This window comes from Rana temporaria, chromosome 10, assembly GCF_905171775.1.
Source record: "Rana temporaria chromosome 10, aRanTem1.1, whole genome shotgun sequence".
NCBI classification, from domain to species: domain Eukaryota; kingdom Metazoa; phylum Chordata; class Amphibia; order Anura; family Ranidae; genus Rana; species Rana temporaria.
In genome coordinates, this window is record NC_053498.1 from 68,278,216 (window position 1) to 68,297,767 (window position 19,552).

General features: G+C 44.4%; 1 non-coding gene across 1 annotated transcript; it reads right to left on the minus strand.

Moving 5' to 3' along the window:
• Positions 1-6,117: 6,117 nt before the first annotated feature.
• Positions 6,118-6,224, minus strand: LOC120916637. The gene has a single exon (XR_005744048.1). It is a non-coding gene; the product is annotated as a U6 spliceosomal RNA (small nuclear RNA).
• Between the last annotated feature and the right edge of the window lie 13,328 nt (positions 6,225-19,552).

A 19,552-nucleotide genomic window follows, 5' to 3' on the forward strand; every position in this document is an offset into this window, starting at 1 on the left:
CTTGTTCTGGTGACAACCAAAAATATAGGATTTTCTTTTACTACCACTCTCAGTGATAATAGTAAACAGTACAATAAAGAAGGTAAATCTCCCTAAGGGCCCTTTCACACCAAAAACGCACTCCAGGTGCGTTTCTGCATGCACATTTTTAACGCATTTTTGATCCGTTCCCGTGCATTCCAGGTGCTTTTTTTTTTTCTTTTTTTTTTTTACTATACTAGTGTCCAGTGCGTTTTTGATGCAGTCTAGTGTGTTTTTGATTTTACTGCGTTTCAGTACAGTCCAGTGCAGGAAAAATGCAGCATGTTCTACTTTTTTTCTGGGACTGAAAAGCCCTGGAACTGACTTCACTGGTGTGAACTATGCCATTGGAAAACATATAACCTACTTTACATGCATTTTTTATGCAGAACAAAAACACACTGCATGTGGTGTATACTGGCCCTAAAGCAAACTTTATTGGAAAAAATTAAAAAAACAAATTTGACAAAAGGATTGGATAATTTTCTTATAATTGGTATCTATACTGATCACTAAAGGAAAATATGGATACATTTTGGAAATTATTTATTCCATAAATAAATGCATTTAATTTCCTAGTGACAATGTACTTCTCCTTCCAGTTTGCATACTGTTACTAATACTATTATAGTGCAGGCTTTTTCATTTACAATTTATTAAGATGTTTATTTGAAATACTTCTTGTAAGTTATATCCTTTACTACTTTTCTTACAGCAAATTGGATGCCAGTTATTAAATAAAATACAGGTATATACATTTCCTCAATTAAGCATTTACCTTGTCTCTGCTTTAAATGCATATTACTGCCACCTTGTGGTGTGTTGACATTACTGCTTTTGTTCATACAAATGATGAGTATAAAAATACAATTAATTTAATATATTTATTTTTAAATTCTGTGCAAATATTTTCTTGTTTATCTTCAGTTAGACACATTTAGAGCTGGTTCACACTGGGGCAACACGGCTTTCAGCACGACTTTGGGAGGCAAATTGAACACGACTTGAGTATGAATCACAACGTGACTTACAACACGACTTGAAATCGCCTCCAGGAGGGGAAACCCGATGTCAAATTTTAAATAAAAAAACGGCAGGGGTTCCCCCTCTAGGAGCATACCAGGCCCTTAGGTCTGGTATGGATTTCAAGCAGAACCCCCTATGCCGAAAAAACGGCATGGGGGTCCCCCCCAAATCCATACCAGACCATTATCCGAGCATGCAGACTGGCTGGTCAGGAAAGGGGGTGGGGACGGGCGAGCGCCCCCCCTCCTGAACCGTACCAGGCGGCATGCCCTCAACATGGGGTGGGTGCTTTGGGGCAGGGGGGTGCAGGAGGGTGCCCTGTGGCCCCCTCACCCCAAAGCACCTTGTCCCCATGTTTTCTTGACTGGGCGACTTGGGGTGTCTTGAAGTCAGATCCCAGGTCGCCCCAGCATGTTCACACCATAGAGCTAGGTTCACATCTGAGTGGGTGTCGGAAGGCGTGTAATCACACCTTCCCGCACCAAAAACATGCCGCTGTTCAGCAGATGGCCCATCTATGCACTAAAAACCACAGTGCACATTCTCCTGCTGGGAACCGCAGAGTACTATGCAGTTTCCATGCAGTTGCATTTTTGGAAAAGGTGCAGGGACGTTTTCCCTGTGTTTCCTAGCAGATATTCTACCATGAAGGCCTGATTCACACAGTCTCCTCTTACCAGTTCTAGAGATGTGTCTGCTGCAAAAGGTGGCTACTTTGAAGAACCTAGAATATGAAATATATTTTCAGTTGTTTCACGCTTTTTTGTTATGTATAATTCCACATGTGTTAATTCATAGTTTTTATGCCTTCAGTGTGAATCTACAATTTTCATAGTCATGAAAATAAAGAAAATTCTTTGAATGAGAAGGTGTGTCCAAACTTTTGGTCTGTACTGTATGTGTGCGTAGAACCATAGTAGAACACACACTCTTCACAGAGATAAAATACACACACCTTACTTGTAATTAGCATTTAGCAACAGAAGTCCTTACTAGGGATCTGACTGGCTATACTGTATGTGACGGATCTCGGATACCCCAGGTGGGCACATCCGCTAGACCTGTGTCTCCTGTCCTCCAAGCGCACCCGCATCCTGCAAATTCGCCATAACCAGCCCTTAACCCCTCAATCACAAGACAAGCCACACAGGTGTTGAGGGTTAAACATGCAGAGCATAAACTGTTTATTAAATACAAAACATACACTTTTACACACAGTTAGGGATACTCCCCTTAGCCTTGTCATGGAGGGGGTAGGGGACAAGGAAGAACAAATGGGAACTGAACACTTGTACAACAGAAACTACAGTTAAACATAAAGGGATTATGGTAAGCAGGCAGCCCCTCCTTATACGTCCCTTGCTGAGAAATGTCTCCAGTCCAGACGCAACACAATTAAACACAGCAACAAGGGAGGGGGGAGAAGGGATGTAGCATTACATTACATTATTTCAATGCCAACTTGTCCCCAAGTCTCTGTCTCTTCTGAGCCATAGTCTGTGGATAAGAGGCCAGCCCACAGTCCCTTCCCAAACACACAGTGACAGTGGCTTCTGTCACACTGTTTATGCAGAGAAAGTATACATTGCTATCAGCTCAACCCTTTATAGTGAGGGGGTTGGTTATCCATACTTCAAATTGAGCTCTTTTAACTTTTAACCTACAGGCGTTTTGGTGAACATTTTGTAATTTTGTAATGGAAGCAGTGAACCCAAACATTCTTTGTTCCTCCTTTCCTTCCTCATAAACATGCTCATGAATTTTTTTAAACATCACCCTGCCTCAGTACTCCTTATGCAAGCAGTGGTCTTTAGAAGAAGTTATATGAATATCAAAATGCCTTGTGGGAGAAGTTATATGAATATCAAAATGCCTTGATGGTCAGAGGGAGTGGGAGTTTCTAGGCATTCTGGGCCTGATTCCCAAAAGAGATACGCAGGCGGAACTGCTGTTCAGTCTGTGCCTAACTTTGGAAACGATCCTCAAAAGGCTTTTTCCAAAGTTAGGCAGAAAATCTGACATGTGTAAGACACTTACACGGTCAGATCTTAGGATGCAGTACCGCATCCGCCGCTGGGGGCATTTCTCATTGAAATGCAGCTTTGAGCATGCAAATGAGGACTTAAGCAGATCCACAACGCTTTTCATCATTGTGATTTCTGCGTAAGTTCCGATTTGCTTGCGCAAAACTAGGGCTGGTTTTACAATGTGGAAAATTAGTCACACCTTGTAAAGGCCCATTCAAGCGACGGCATTTGGTATGCATTCCTGAGGGAGAACTCCACGGCAATTTTTAAATTCAAAACCGGCATGGGTTCCCCCCCCAGGAGCATACCAGGCCCTTAGGTCTGATATGGGTTGTAAGGAGACCCCCCCCTACGCCGAAAAATCGACGTAGGGGGTCCCCCTACAATCCATACCAGACCCGTATCCAAAGCACGCTACCCGGCCGGTCAGGAAAGGGAGTGGGGACGAGCGAGCGCCCCCCCCTCCTGAGCCGTGCCAGGCCGCATGCCCTCAACATGGGGGGGGTTGGGTGCTCTGGGGCAGGGGGGCGCACTGCGGGCCCCCCCACCCCAGAGCACCCTGTCCCCATGTTGATGAGGACAGGACCTCTTCCCGACAACCCTTGCTGTTGGTTGTCGGGGTCTGCGGGCTGGGGCTTATCGGAATCTGGGAGTCCCCTCAAATAAGGGGGCCCCCAGATATCGGCCCCCCACCCTAAGTGAATGGATATGGGGTACATCGTACCCCTACCCATTCACCTGGAGGAAAAAAGTTAAAGTTATTAAACACACAACACAAGGGTTTTTAAAATAATTTATTAGTCTGCTCCGGAGGCCCCCACTGTCTTCTTTATTAGCTCTAATACCAGGGGGGGCTTCTTCTTCCACTCTCCGGGGGTCTTCTCCGTTCTCCGGGGGGGGCTTCTTCTTCCGCTCTCCGGGGGGGGTCTTCTCCGCTCTCCGGGGGGGGTTTCTTCTTCCGCTCTCCGGGGGGGGTCTTCTCCGCTCTCCGGGGGTCTTCTTCTATCTTCGCCAGCTGTCCGGTGCCTTCTTCTTCAGCGCTGGCTGCCTGCTATCTTCGTGTGTTAGCTCAATTACTAACAGGCAGCCAGCGCGGTCTTCTGTGACGTCAGGTTCTTCTTCTCCCTTCTTCCGATGTTGACACGTCGACTCTTCTCACTGCAATGATGGAAGCGCGCCTTGCATCCCATTTATATAGGCATCACCGTCCCATCATGCTCCGGTAGGTACCCACGTGGTGGGTGCCTACCCACGTGCACCCACCACGTGGGTACCTACCGGAGCATTCACTTAGGGTGGGGGGCCGGTATCTGGGGGCCCCCTTATTTGAGGGGACTCCCAGATTCCGATAAGCCCCCGCCCGCAGACCCCGACAACCAACGGCAAGGGTTGTTGGGAAGAGGTCCTGTCCTCATCAACATGGGGACAGGGTGCTCTGGGGTGGGGGGGGCCCGCAGTGCGCCCCCCTGCCCCAGAGCACCCAACCCCCCCATGTTGAGGGCATGCGGCCTGGCACGGCTCAGGAGGGGGGGGGCGCTCGCTCGTCCCCACTCCCTTTCCTGACCGGCCGGGTAGCGTGCTTTGGATACGGGTCTGGTATGGATTGTAGGGGGACCCCCTACGTCGATTTTTCGGGGGGGGTCTCCTTACAACCCATACCAGACCTAAGGGCCTGGTATGCTCCTGGGGGGGGGAACCCATGCAGGTTTTTTCTTTGAAAATTGGCATGGAGTTCTCCCTCTCAGGAATGCATGCCGAGCGACGCTGTCCTTTTTTTTTATAATTATTTGTTTTCCCGGCGCGTATATTTTTTTTCACCCGTCGCAACTTTAGTGTCCCGTCGCAATCCACAAAGCCCGGCGTAAATTACGTTCGCGCGCTGCACGTCGGGAAAATTACGTCACACGCATGCGCAGTACGGCCGGCGTGGGAGCGCGCCTCATTTAAATTTTAAACGCCCCCCGGAGAGGAGGACCGCCTTGCGACGGAGGCACTTAAGTTACACAGCGTGTCATTTATAGGTAAGTGCTTTGTGGATCAGGCACTTAGGTAGAAATTTTAAGTCAGTGTAACTTAACTGCTGAAAGTTAAGTTAGGCAGCTTTTTTGGGAATTTGGCCCTCTGAATTTTCATGCAGACCACATTACATAATGCTCACATGGGATGCTGTGCTTCCGCAATTAAATAAAAGGGGTGAATCAGGGACAGTAAGACTGGGGAGAAAACAGATAGATAATGCTGGATGTCCTCCAGCCAGGTAATAAGTGGGCATATTTGGTTATAATATATACTGTGCAAAGCTCGCAGTGTGCAGTGAAATCAGAGTAAGCTATTTAGTACTGGAGAATGGCTCGTACATATGTGCATGACTAAAAGTAAAGCTGAAGTTCAGCTGTAAGGACACAGTGAACTCAGCTACTGGATGTTTGTCACACAACTCTGTCCACTCTCAGCCCACTGCCCCCATCTCAGCCTTCCTATTAGACTTTTTCTATTGGTCTTATTCAAGCTCTTTGACATTTAACAGTGGTTAAATCAGATGATGGTCTGATACGGCTTTGTGTTTATTCCATCGAGAGAAAATTATGTGGTCCAAGGCACCATAGGTAATTGGTCTCCATCCCAAATTTGAACAGAAAAAAGAGAGTTTGGTCAGCGGGACTTTAAATAAGGCCAATCACCATGAGGAGTAAGCATATAAGGTATACAGTATTGCTTAATTGGGTTCCAACACAAAAGGGGGGAGTTAGTTCGGGACTTGGAATGAGAGATGTATAACAAAGAGCAATCTTAGCAAAGAGCATTTTATTATGCCTTATGATATAATATAAAGCATACTGAATGACAAAAATTGCATCCACAAAATTGCATAAACATGCTACAAATTACATATGCATAATAACACCATGGTACTTGGCATATCATGGAGTAAGGACAAGTCCTGCACAACATGAACCACTGGAGGGGCTTGATGGTATAATAAGAAACTAGAAGTAAAACAGTATAAAAAACATAAAACATAAAATCATCTGTATGAACATCAAAAAATATGGAACGCTTCACGAATTTGCGTGTCATCCTTGCGCAGGGGCCATGCTAATCTTCTCTGTATCGTTTCAATTTTAGTATATGTGCTGCCGAAGGAAGTCCTAAAGCCCTAAACCTTGACATGACTGACAGTATGTCTTCCTCAAAGAACTGCCTCTGCAGCAATGGCTTTCATAGGAGCCCTGATTAAGTGCAGACTCTTCCATTTATGAATAAAATCCTCTTATTCTTAATTAGATAGCTCTATTGGTTAAATGTCTTGAGCTATCCAGCACTCTTTACCACACCTGGACTTCATTACTGCTGCTGTGCAACCAGGCAGTCCCATCTAGTCAATGTATACTGTAGCAGGGCGAGCCCATGCCACTGTTTAATGTGGTGGTCTGGGCCAGGTTTGCTTGGAAACAGGCACCCGAATGATGCAGGTGTGTTCTGCATTCATTTTAGAGCCAGGGTTAGAGCTCAGGGCCCTACCCTCCCAAGGGGGTTAGTGTGTGCATGTCGCACCATACTGTCCAGGTCAGGACAAACAAAGGCCCTAGCCTGTGAGGGATGTAGCAGAATGTTTTCTTGGTATTACCTGAACGTCCTGCTTTTTGCTATTTTCTGCTTTATGAGGTGATCCTATCCAGAGCTGCAGGAGGTACCACATCTCATCCATCCATCTATCCATCCATCCACTCTTCATTCAGCCATCCTTTTCTTTTCAATTGATTTACTTTTTTTTTGGCATGTTTCTTTTGTTTTTGTTTGTGCTAAAATCCCCAACTTGTCACAATATATATTGAAGAACAAATCCAAGGGCTGCAACACGCCATGAAATCTTAAAATGACATTTAAGAAATTAGAAAAATATTACTAGGTTACAGAAATAGTACACAGACTAACTTTTCTAACCAATTCTGTGCCTCTTTTTTTCTTGTGTTTCTAACACTCTTCAGCACAACTGCATATCTCTAATTTATTATTCATCCTTCTCCTTCACCTATTTTTTTTTTTTTTTTACCAAGTAGGATGTCCTAATCACTCCTATCAACCCTCAGATCTCTTTCCCCCCCCATTCTTCAGCCTTCCTACCCAGCAATCTATTCCATCCAGCCAGCCAGCTGCACTCAGAGCTCATGCCAACCATAACATGGAAGAGTCCAAAATACCTGCATAAGTCTTCACAGCATAAATAATAAATATTTCATTTCAAATCTGGCTTGGTTTAAATTACATTACTGATTAACCAACTTTGTATGCAACATTTTTAACACACATGGAAGTTAAAATGTTTTTATTGAATACAGTTAATCAATTTATGGTATTCCAAACCTTTTCTCTCCATTATGATGTACAGTGTATTAGTCTTTTAAAAGCAGACTGTAATATGTGTATCCAGATTAAAACACGTAGACCAATAAATAACCAAAGCTGGTAAACACAAAATCCTGGGCCCCGAAAAACCCAAATGCTAGACTCCAAAGTCTCCCAGCAGTAAAAATCACTTTTGGAGGTTTCAATGACACATATACAGTATAACGTCAAATAATAAAATAATAAGGGAATTCATCAAAGTGAGAATTTATTCTAATGAATAGATCGGAAACAGGTACAGCAACCTGTTATTCAATCTGCCAGCATTTTCCAAAATCGTTTAGAAGTTAAGCTGAGAGACTGTCAATTTCTTGTCATTTTGAATTAACATTTTGAATTCAACCAGCTACCAATGAAAATAGGATGCTCAAACACAAACCCTGACTAGAAAAAAATGAAAACACACTTGGGTACAACACTTGGGTACAACACTTCAAACAGATGAAAGCTTGATAGTGGCTCCACCTAAGAAAACAAAAAAATATATATAGATGGCTGCAGTATGGTATGAAATGGTACAGAAAATGCTTAGGAAAAAATAAATAAATTCACCTTAAACACCTACAATATACTTAAAGGCTAATTTCACCTTTAACAAATAATAATAAATGCACATAGTTTTGCAGGTTAAAAAAAAGTGTATTTATTGGCAATTGGCAGATCACAGGTACAATGTCAGGCTTCTGAAGACACTGCCTACAGCGTTCTGCCCATACCTCTGTACGGCTTTCTGCTTGAAAGCTGTAGGAGGTGTCAATGAACTACAAGAGAACTCACCAGCACCCTTGCAGTCCATTGAGATCTACAAGCCGCTTGCCATGGTAGCAGATGGGACTTGAAGTTCATTCATTCACATATTCCTGTGAATGAATGACATGGCTATAAGGGCAGAGCCCCAAATGGCTGTTTTTTTTTTAATTGTGACAGCTGGTGTGGCGAGAAGATCGTGAAGTGTCAGGACTCCTGTGTAGTAGCATGCCCACAGCAACACCCCTACATATGAGTGTAACATGTTACTAAAGGTGAACTTACCCTTTAGAAATGCATGCAACCCTGCATCTCAGCTCACAGTAAGTCGTAAATTCTGTAGGTATATATATACCAAAAGTGCTTGCAAACATATACCTGTAACAATCCGTAACAATCTGCCATGCAGTGCTAGGGTCATTGGTTCAAATCCCAACCCCAACACTACCAGCATGGAGTTTGCATGATCTTCCTGTGCTTGTCTATGTTTCCTCAGATACAATACTCATAGGTTAATTGTCTCCTTTGTCAGTTGACCCAAGTATGTGTATGTATGCATGAGAGGTAGGGACTTTAAATTGTAACTCCTTGAGGACAGGGAATAACGTGAATGTATGATAAATGTAAAGTGCTGCATAAATTGTTGCCACTATATAAAAAAATACCTGTAATAAATATATATAGTGTACAATTTCATCCAAATAAGCTGGAAAATCAATTTCCTGGTGCGTCATGGCAGCATACACTGGATTGTAGCTCCACCCCTGTAACCTGATAGGACTGGTAAATTATATTTTTTCAGCTAGGCCCCAGCACAGCATTCTCATTTATGTCCTCACCTGATTGGGACTGGATGGATCGCATACTACCCCTTACTGCATTTGCACCATCTAGGTACAGCCTCTCCTGGGTGAACGTTCCCATCCTGTACAGCCTCTAAATGAGCTATATGAAGGGAAACCCCAACCTTATAGTCTTGGGGTGTGCTGGCCAGCATTGCAAATCGCTTTAAACAAGCCTGGTTCTCTTCAGCGGTTCTACTTTCCTTCGCTTTTCTTTTTTATGTTTCTGCTGTTGTTCTTCAGAGTCCAGTAGTCCTCCTGTGTTCCTCTGCCCTTTTACAAGATAGCGGCCATGCTTCTGGGCTTCTGAGTATGCTGGCAGGAAGTGACAACAGTGGGGATCTCCTTTGCCATTTTCCAAGATTGAGCTGGAACCGTGTAGGTCTAGGAGATATTGCAAGCACCTACAGGTAAGCCTTAATCTAGGCTTACCTGTAGGTGAAAGTTCTCAAAGAGGGTTTACAACCACTTTAACAATGTATTTTGTCAGCTCCATTGTAGTGCTTTACCCTAAACACCCCCTAAAATGTGTACAAATGTTATTGTTGTCCTTAAATTCAAGCAGAGTGCCAGAGGATTTTTTGGGGGGTCCCAAACTCATTTGGAACCCTCCCCCCACCCTAAAAATGTTACAATGGGCCATCAGAGGGGGTGAAGAATCTGATAAGTGGACCTTATATTTTTGTCTTTAAATACTCCTTAAAATAAATGTTATACTGATGTTGGCCAAGATTGTTTGTGTCTAATCTGCTTGCAATGTTATGTGCAAAAGTACAATTTTTTTTCTTGATTGACTCCACAGTTTCCTTCAATGCTACAGGAATGGCAGACCGTGGCTTCCCAATTTGCCCAGCGGTGGGACTTTCCTAACTGCGGAGGGGCAATCGATGGGAAACACGTCCACATCGCCCCACCCCCTAACTAAGGGTCATACTATTATAATTACAAGGGGTTTAATAGTATAGTGATGTTGGCGGTGGTGACAGTGACAAACGAGTTTTTGTATGTGGACGTGGGGGAGAATGGCCGGATGTCGGATGGTGGAGTCATCGCCCAGACCGAGTTCTCAGGCGGCTCCAAAATGGTGGCTTGGGATTGCCACCTGCTGAAGATAATGTGGCAGGACTCCTAATTGTCTTTGTCGCTGATGAAGCATTTGGGCTGGGTGAACACCTGATGTGGCCATTCCCCATGAGGACCCTCACCCCGGACCAGAGGGTTTTTACCTACTGGCTGTCCAGAGCCAGAAGAGTGGCGAAGAATGCTTTCGGGATAATGGCCAGCCAGTTCCGCCTATTCCTCACTGCAATCAACGTGGCGGAATATAAACTGAATCATATAGCCAGATTCAGAGAGGTTTACACCGGCGTATCAGTAGATACGCCGTCGTAACTCTGAATCTGCGCCGTCGTACATTTAAGTGTATTCTCAAATTGAGATACACTTAAATGTAGCTAAGATACGACCTCCTACGCTGTCGTATCTTAGCTGACTATTTACGCCGGCCGCTAGGGGCGTGTACGCTGATTTACGCCTAGAATGCGTAAATCAGCGAGATACACCTATTCACGAACGTACGCTTGCCCGTCGCAGTAAAGATACGCTGTTTACGTAAGGCGTTTTCAGGCGTAAAGTTAGTCCACCAAAAAGCTGGCCCAGCCAATGTTAAGTATGGACGTCGGACCTGCGTCGAATTTTGAAATTTTTACGTCGTTTGCGTAAGTCGTCCGTGAATGGGGCTGGGCGTCATTTACGTTCACGTCGAAACCAATGAGTCTTTCGGCGTAATTTGGAGCATGCGCACTGGGATACGTCCACGGATGGCGTATGCGCCGTTCGTTCAAAACGTCATTTACGTGGGGGTCATGCTTTATTTACATAAAACACACCCACCTCTTCACAATTTGAATTCGGCGCGCTTACGCCGGGACATTTACGCTACGCCGCCGTAACTTAGGACGCAAGTGCTTTGTGAATACAGCACTTTCCTCCCTAACTTACAGCGGCGTAGCGTATATGAGATACGCTACGCCTGCCTAACGTTATGCGCGTCTTTTTGAATCCAGCTAATATTGTCCTTGCTTGCTGCATACTCCATAATCTCTAAAGGAAAAATTCAACAAACTATGTGGCCTCAGTTGTGCCCGAGGCCGGATTTCTGCAACAAACAACCCTGATGGAACTTGAAGCTGGCCGTTCTGGCTTGCCCCCCTCCCCCCCAAAGTGCCCATGAAGTCCTTCAAAAATATATGGAATACTTTGCGGGTAGGGGGGTCATTGATATGCCAGCGAATGTGTGATACATTTTTTAAATAAGGATTTTTTTTATTCTGAACTAATATTTCATTTGATTTACTGCTTTTGTTTCTTTTATCTGTCTCCTAGGTTCTCCAATGGGCTTTTCTTTTTGCCCATTTTCTTCAATAGTGCAAACATAATTTATTTGATACACGAGGTGACAATCTCTTCTTCAGCTAACTATTATGTTGTGGGTCAATACACATACACATTGTTTTTGTTGTTAATGTATGTAATGAATTAATGATTATAAAAAAAATAGTTTTCAGCACCGTGAATTAATTGTTTAGAGTCCCGAAAATGCCATGATTGTGGCAAATTTTACAGCACTGTGGGGGTTATTTACTAAAGGCAAATCCACTTGGCACTACAGGTGCACTTGTAGTGCCAATTGATTTTGCCTTTAGTAAATAACCCCCATTGTCACTGTAAACACCAACTTACTCCAAAAACTGGTATTGAGCATTGAAAGAAGAAGCCACACATTGTAGAGTAGAAAACATTTTACTCCGAGCACATTCACATGTGCGTTAGAAAAGGTTTTTTGAACAAACCAACATCTTTGTTTTTATGTTTGACATTAGAAATAATTTTTTTGGGGTTAAACAGGCATGTTTCCAACCATAACATACATAACTCAGGAACTTACAAAGTTCAACTTTGAAAAAGTGAAGGCAATATCAGTCATTAGTATGTCAAAACTGTTTTGATCTTGCCTTCATCAGATGGGGTGATGTCACCCCTGTAACAGCCAAATTTTGAAGATGCACACAAATTGGGAGTCAAAATGTGGATTTCCCTTCTGATCCTGATGCTATCTTCCATCATGGGGCATCAATGGACATGTTTCAGGGGTGCAACCCCTTCCTCCCACCTACTTGAGTTGCGAGGAAGGGGGTGCACCCACAAAACGTGTACATTGATATTACACACTGTGTGCATCTTCAAAATTTGGCTTTTAAAATACTTGATTTTAAAGAAAAAATTCCACAACAATACGGTACAATTTTTGTGTGTTTTAGATTATGCCTAAAACATTAATGATGTTCTTCATTCATTTTTTTTGAACACCAGAGATGTTTTCCTTTATCAGCTCTAAATCACGATTGCACACCATTATCTCCCCAATGAGGATGTGTGCACTTGCACTGGTAAAGTGAGTTTCTTCTTACACAACATCCACTTCACCTAAAATTAAAAAAAACACACCATGTATTATAAATATGCAGGCATACATCTATTGGTGAAGAAAAAGAGGTGGATGAGCGCTAAAACAATTACACTATAAAATCTATAGGATGATATAAAGCGAATGTGCCTTGAAATGTGGTCCAAGATAATAATGTGAGTGATCTGTGACAAAAAAACTTAAAATGATATAATAATTCCTATAAATAATAATAAACGATGATGCCTGGGAATAATAAACAATGGTAAACAGTGAACAATAATGAACAATGGACTGCAGTGAATCCTGGTGACTAATTGCTGGTATATTCAATTGAATGCATCATATACAGTCCATTATGTGGATCTTGCCATTCAAACAGATGTAATATCCAAATAAATCTTCCTGGTAATGGGCTCACAGAGCGCTTACCTTGAGACAAGGAAATAACTGCTTTAAAAGGCTGGATTCTGGCCCTCAGGATCAGCGTGGTTACTGTGTGGACATCTGCTATACACTGTGATGGGCTTCAAGAAAATGGAGGCTCCCCGACAGATTAAAGATGACAGCAAATCAAGCCAGAATAAATAAAACGAATATCCATAGTGAAGTACGTCAATGTAAGTCTTATTTAATAACGGTAAAATATGCGCTTACATGTAAAATGAATAAAAACAACAGGGAAACTGGTATAGCTGGAATACTTACCTTTTTGGACAAGTTTCACACATGGAGACACCCCAAGTATCCACTTGAGCACCTGTGTAGGACACCCTAAAAAGGTTGTTCTGAGGGCCCACACTAGTGCTCCTGAGTAGAGTTGAGCGGACACCTGGATGTTCGGGTTCGAACCCGAACCCAAACTTTGAAAAAAAAGTTCGGGTTCGGGACCCGAACTTGACCCGAACTTTGACCTGAACCCGAACCCCATTGAAGTCAATGGGGACCCAGACTTTTGACTACTAAAATGTCTCTAAAAAACGAAGGGAAAGGGCTGGAGGGCTGCAAATTGCAGCAAAATGTCGGGAAGAGCATGGCAATTACTCTGAAAATAAATGTGGATATGGAAATAACTAAAAATAACATAAAAAAATAAAACTAAAATAATTTTGACCTAGGAGGACGAGGTCCATATGGAGTAGGAGGTTGAGGTGGCGGTGGATGTGGCGGTGTAGGTGGAAGCGGCGGTGGAGGAGGATGGGGTAGCCAGCACAGCAGGTTTTGGTTTTTAATTGATTTATTTTTAAAATTAGGGTAAACCCCAAAAGAGTGAGAAAGATCTAGGGTTGCTACCTCATCCCTTTAAACCTGAACACAGAGTAATTACACAGGTTCTGGGGCTAATTTACTGTCGATAAGGCACCAAGTGAGTTTAATTAGCAGCACCTTAATCAGCCAGAGAACCTGTGTAATTAATATGTTTTTGATTTTAAAGGGATGAGGTGGCAACACTAGAAAGATGAAATAGGCAGAGAGTCACCTATATATTGCTGTCCCTATAGCAAATAGCAGGAACCTCTCCCTAAACAATGTACTGGACACACACAGTATATCACAGGTGACAGGTGCAGTGCTGGTGAAATAGGCAGAGAGTCACCTATATATTGCTGTCCCTATAGCAAATAGCTGGAACCTCTCCCTAAACAATGTACTGGACACACACAGTATATCACAGGTGACAGGTGCAGTGCTGGTGAAATAGGCAGAGAGTCACCTATATATTGCTGTCCCTATAGCAAATAGCAGGAACCTCTCCCTAAACAATGTACTTGACACACACAGTATATCACAGGTGACAGGTGCAGTGCTGGTGAAATAGGCAGAGAGTCACCTATATATTGCTGTCCCTATAGCAAATAGCTGGAACCTCTCCCTAAACAATGTACTGGACACACACAGTATATCACAGGTGACAGGTGCAGTGCTGGTGAAATAGGCAGAGAGTCACCTATATATTGCTGTCCCTATAGCAAATAGCAGGAACCTCTCCCTAAACAATGTACTGGACACACACAGTATATCACAGGTGACAGATGCAGTGCTGGTGAAATAGGCAGAGAGTCACCTATATATTGCTGTCCCTATAGCAAATAGCTGGAACCTCTCCCTAAACAATGTACTGGACACACACACACAGTATATAACAGGTGACAGCTGCAGTGCTGGTGAAATAGGCAGGAGAACCCCTACGCCAAAAAATGGTGTGGGGGAGAACCCCTACGCCAAAAAAACGGCGTGGGTGTTCCCCCGCAATCCATACCAGACCCGTATCCAAGAACGCCGCCTGGCCAGTCAGGAAAGGAGTGAGGAGAGTGGGGACAAGCCAACGTCCCCCCCTCCAGAGCCGTACCAGGCCGCATGCCCTCAACAAGGGGGGTGGGTGTTCTGGGGGAGGGGGACGCCCTGCGGCCCCCCCAACCCAAAGTACCCTGTCCCCATGTTGAAAAGGATAGGGCCTCTTCCCGACAACCCTAGCCGCTGGTTGTCAGGGTCTGCAGGTGGGGGGCTTATCGTAATCTGGGAGCCCCCTTTAATAAGGGTTCCCCCAGATCCCGGTCCCCCACCCTAGGTGAATGAGTATGGGGGTACATCTTACCCCTACCCATTCACCTGGAGGAAAAGTGTCAATAAAATAAACACACAACACAGGGTTTTAAAATAATTTATTAGTCAGCTCCCGGGGTCTTCTCCGCTCTCTGGGGGTCTTCTTCGCTCTCTGGGAGGTCTTCTCCGATCTCCGGGGGGGTCTTCTTCCGTCTTCTCTGCTCTCCGCTGTCATCTAGGCGCTCCCCGGTTCTTCTCCCGCTCGCTCTCCAGTGCCTTCTTTGGGGCTGGCCGCCGCTATCTTCTTTGTAGCTCTCCTACTAGCGGCGGCCAACCCGGTCTTCTTTGCCGCCTTCTGCCTTCTTCTTTCCTTCTTATGTTGACTCGACGCTTCCTCCCGTGTAATGCCAGGAGTGCGAGGAGGCGGCGATTTATATAGGTCTCTTATGACGTCACAGTCCCAGCATGCTCCGGGACCCACGGAGCATGCTGGGACTGTGACATCATAAGAGGCCTATATAAGAAGAACTGGGGAGCGCCTAGACGACAGCGGAGAGCGGAGAAGACGGAAGAAGACCCCCTGGAGAGCGGAGAAGACCCCCGGAGAGCGGAGAAGACCCCCGGAGCTGACTAATAAATTATTTTAAAACCCTGTGTTGTGTGTTTATTTTATTGACCCTTTTCCTCCAGGTGAATGGGTAGGAGTACGATGTACCCCCATACTCATTCACCTAGGGTGGGGGGCCGGTATCTGGGGGCCCCCTCCCCCAGAGCACCCACCCCCCCATGTTGAGGGCATGCGGCCTGGTACGGCTCAGGAGGGGGGGCGCTCACTCGTCCCCACTCCTTTCCTGACCGGCCGGGCGGCGTGCTTGGATACGGGTTTGGTATGGATTGTGGGGGAACCCCACGGCGTAGGGGTTCTCCTTACAATCCATACCAGACCTAAGGGTCTGGTATGCCCCTGGGGGGGAACCCATGCCAGTTTTTTATTTAAAATTTGGCGTGGCGTTCCCCCCTTATGATTCATACCAAACGCCATGGCTAGAATCGGCGGTAATCCAACTCGGATCCCCGTCGCTTCAATGACGGCTTTTTCCCATCGCGGCGAGCCGGCTCGGCGCTGGCTCCCGCGATGGGGCGCGTAGGTGGTCAATCTCACCTAGAAAGGGAGCGAGATTGATGCAATATCGCGGTCACTTACTGTACAACAGTAAAGAAAAGAACATGGAGCAACATGCAAGTAATAATAATAATAGTAACACAGGACAAATACTTACTTTTTAGAAGCAGTTTCCTGATCCTTCTGTACTGATCGTGCTCCCTCAATTTCAGGTCTGACCAGCGTTTCCTCAGTTGCTCCTTGGATCGTCGTACCCCAAAATTCCTGTGCAGACTTCTCTCAACTTTAGTCATGTTCTTGGCCTTTCTCACATTTGGGTTTGGGTACAGCCAATACTCCCCATCATAGTTGGCCCTCTTCAAGACGTCCACCGTCTCCACCATGGCTCTGGGCTTTCCTCCTCACACCTGCTGTGTCTCCACCATGTGCTCTCCCACTGTGCAGAAAGAGAAGGGGTGGGGAATATACTAGAAAGAAGGTCAGGGGTGGGTGGAGTTTCATGCATGCGCAATGTATATAAAACGTAACACGCGTGCGTGGTACGTACAATCTGTGATCGGAGGAAGGAGTAGCGGAAGCGCTGATCGTGATAACGAAGGTACAATTTTAACTTGGGTCATTAGTAGCCTATAGATTGAGGCCTTTATTGGGACAAGAATAAGAAGGTTTAGCCTGACATTAGGGTTTGTCTTGTGTTGTGTCTTGCAGAGAAAATGGATCGCTTCAATGATCATGACTTTCTCCCCCTACTCATTGATAAGTACAGGAAGCTGCCCTGTCTGTTGCAGATAAAACACCCCTTTTATACTAATAAAAGAAAGAAGAAGGCAACGCTGGATCAATTGCTGAGATTTGTAAAAGCTGCAGATCCCCACCGCAACCATCCTCTATTTGGAGGCCCGGGCCTTCCACCCAGGAAGAAGTGGAGGAGCCCAGCTTGAGACAGGTATAGCATTGTTCAACATATTTCTTGGTATTATTGATCACTAATTTCTGATTTAACAAAGTGTTTTACATATCAATAGACAGTAGTGGCCAAAAATTATTGGGACAAGAATGAAAATGCTGGGGTCAGAATGATAGTATTTTCTATTTATTAACATTCAATTTGCAACAGTCATGAGCTGAAAATTGTGTGTGATTGATGAACCAAAAACTAAAACTATGTCTCTTTTTCATACACGGGAAAGCCTCAGCCAGGAGGAGGCTGTGGAATGTGGCAGCCAGGAGGAGGCTGTGGAAAGTGGCAGTCAGGAGGTGGCAGGAGAAAGTGGTAGCCAGGAGGTGGCGGGGGTAAGTGGCAGCCAGGAGGTAGCTGGACCCAGTAGTCTGACCGAATCCCAGGTCCCTCCCCTCTGCCTTCAGACCAAAAGGCCCAGGAAGGGGAGGAATGTGGAGGAGGCAGTACTTGGGTTAATTTGGCAGGCTAATACGTCCCTCAGAACCCCCACAATCTTCAAGAGGCCTGTGCCTGCATGGCAGCTTGAAAAATGCAGGAAATGGAGGAGGGCCAACGCCTCTTCTGTGAGGAAGTGATCTATCTGGCCCTAAATTGAGGGGCAAACTCACAAGCAAAAGCCATGTTTGTGAGTTCGACCATCTTCCTCCTCCTCCTCCACCTCCTGCCACAACTCCAACACCAGAGCCACAACCTGGAAGCAAGCCTGGAAGGAAGTGTGAAAGGAAGACAAGAAAGTGATGCCCTGGGTTCAGTCTGGTCTGACAAAAGACGCAGACTGTTAAATGACCACAGCCTGGGGACATATATGTCATCTGCTGCTGTTTCTTCTCCTCAGGCTACCAATTTTGCCTGTCAAGTAGTTGATGTGTGCCCTGGGGTACAAATGCTTCACCAATTTCACCAGTTTCTCCAGCGTTGCCTTCCTCTTTATTTTGATATGACCCATAATAAATGTCTATTTTTTTCACAAATACTTGCCTATGTGTTTTACTTCAAAAAGGACAGTTTGTTTGTGAGTAGGCAGGTACATTTCAAAAATACAATGTCAAATTAACAAGAGACACCAACACAAACCAACCTCCTTGAGGTTAAAAAATACAAGATAATAATGGTGTTGTGGTAACTTGACACACAAAACAAAAACAATTATATTATGGAGATCACGAGAAAAAATAAAAAAATTAATAAAAAAAATAAAAAAAGATCATTATAAAAAAAAAATTCTAAACATTATTATGGCTATCTGTCTTAAAAATAAAATAAAACGATTATTCAGGAGATCACGAGAAATAATAAAGAAATCAGTTTGTCAGAACTCTATGTGAATATCAGCAGCAAAACAACTTCATTATTCTAGCATAATAAAGAAGAAGAAAATGTGCTGCATTAAAAGATTAAAAAATTTGCAGCGTGACGAATGTGCTCTCTCTATTAAGAATGCTAGTTTTACCAGACCGAGCACTTCCGTCTCGTACTTGATTCAGAGCATGCGTGGAAATTTGTGCATCGGAATTGTCTACACACGCTCGGAATTTACAAGAATGGATTTTGTTGTCGGAAAATTTAAGATCCAGCTCTCAAATTTATGTAGTCGGAAATTCCAACAGCAAATGTCCGATGGAGCCTACACACGGTCAGAAATTCCAACAACAAGCTCCCATCGAACATTTGTTGTCGGAAATTCCGAGTGTGTGCACGTGGCATTTGTCTGCGAAAAATCCGATGTATATGAGGCTTTAGTGTCTGCCATGCAATACTCGGGACTGGGAGGAAAGTTTAAGATGATTTAATTTTGTATGTAATTTGGTTGTATAAAAGTCACTATAGAAGCCAAATATATTATAAAACTTACAATAAGTATGTAAATATGTAAATATATTAAGTCAGGTGAATCCTAGGAAATTCTAGGAAAAAAGTGGTTTCTAAGTTTGATTTGGTTAATTCTGGAAATCCGGTTTAACCACTTACGGACCACCGCACAATGATATACGTCGGTTGTTTGAAGAGGGATATCTGTTATGGCAGCAGCTAGCTGCCATAACCCAGGTATCCTCTTCTTCAGTGGGCGGTCCAGTTTCCGATAATGGTGGTCTCTGCGGCGAATTCACCCCCCTCCCGCCACTCTCGCATGCCCTCCGCTGCTTACAGGAGCCGTTTGCAGCAGTGAAGGTGATCGGGTCCTTCTTGTGGCTGGGTATTGAGATGAGTGAGGGAAAGATGGGCCCCACGCGTTTCCATACCATAGAAGGGTGGAAGCGACGTCAAAACGTCACTTCTGTCCATAACTCTTAAAGGGCCATTTATTTAATTAGTTTTTTCAAATGACATTTTTTTTATTGCATTTTAGTGTAAATATGAGATCTAAAGTCTTTTTGATCCCAGATCTCA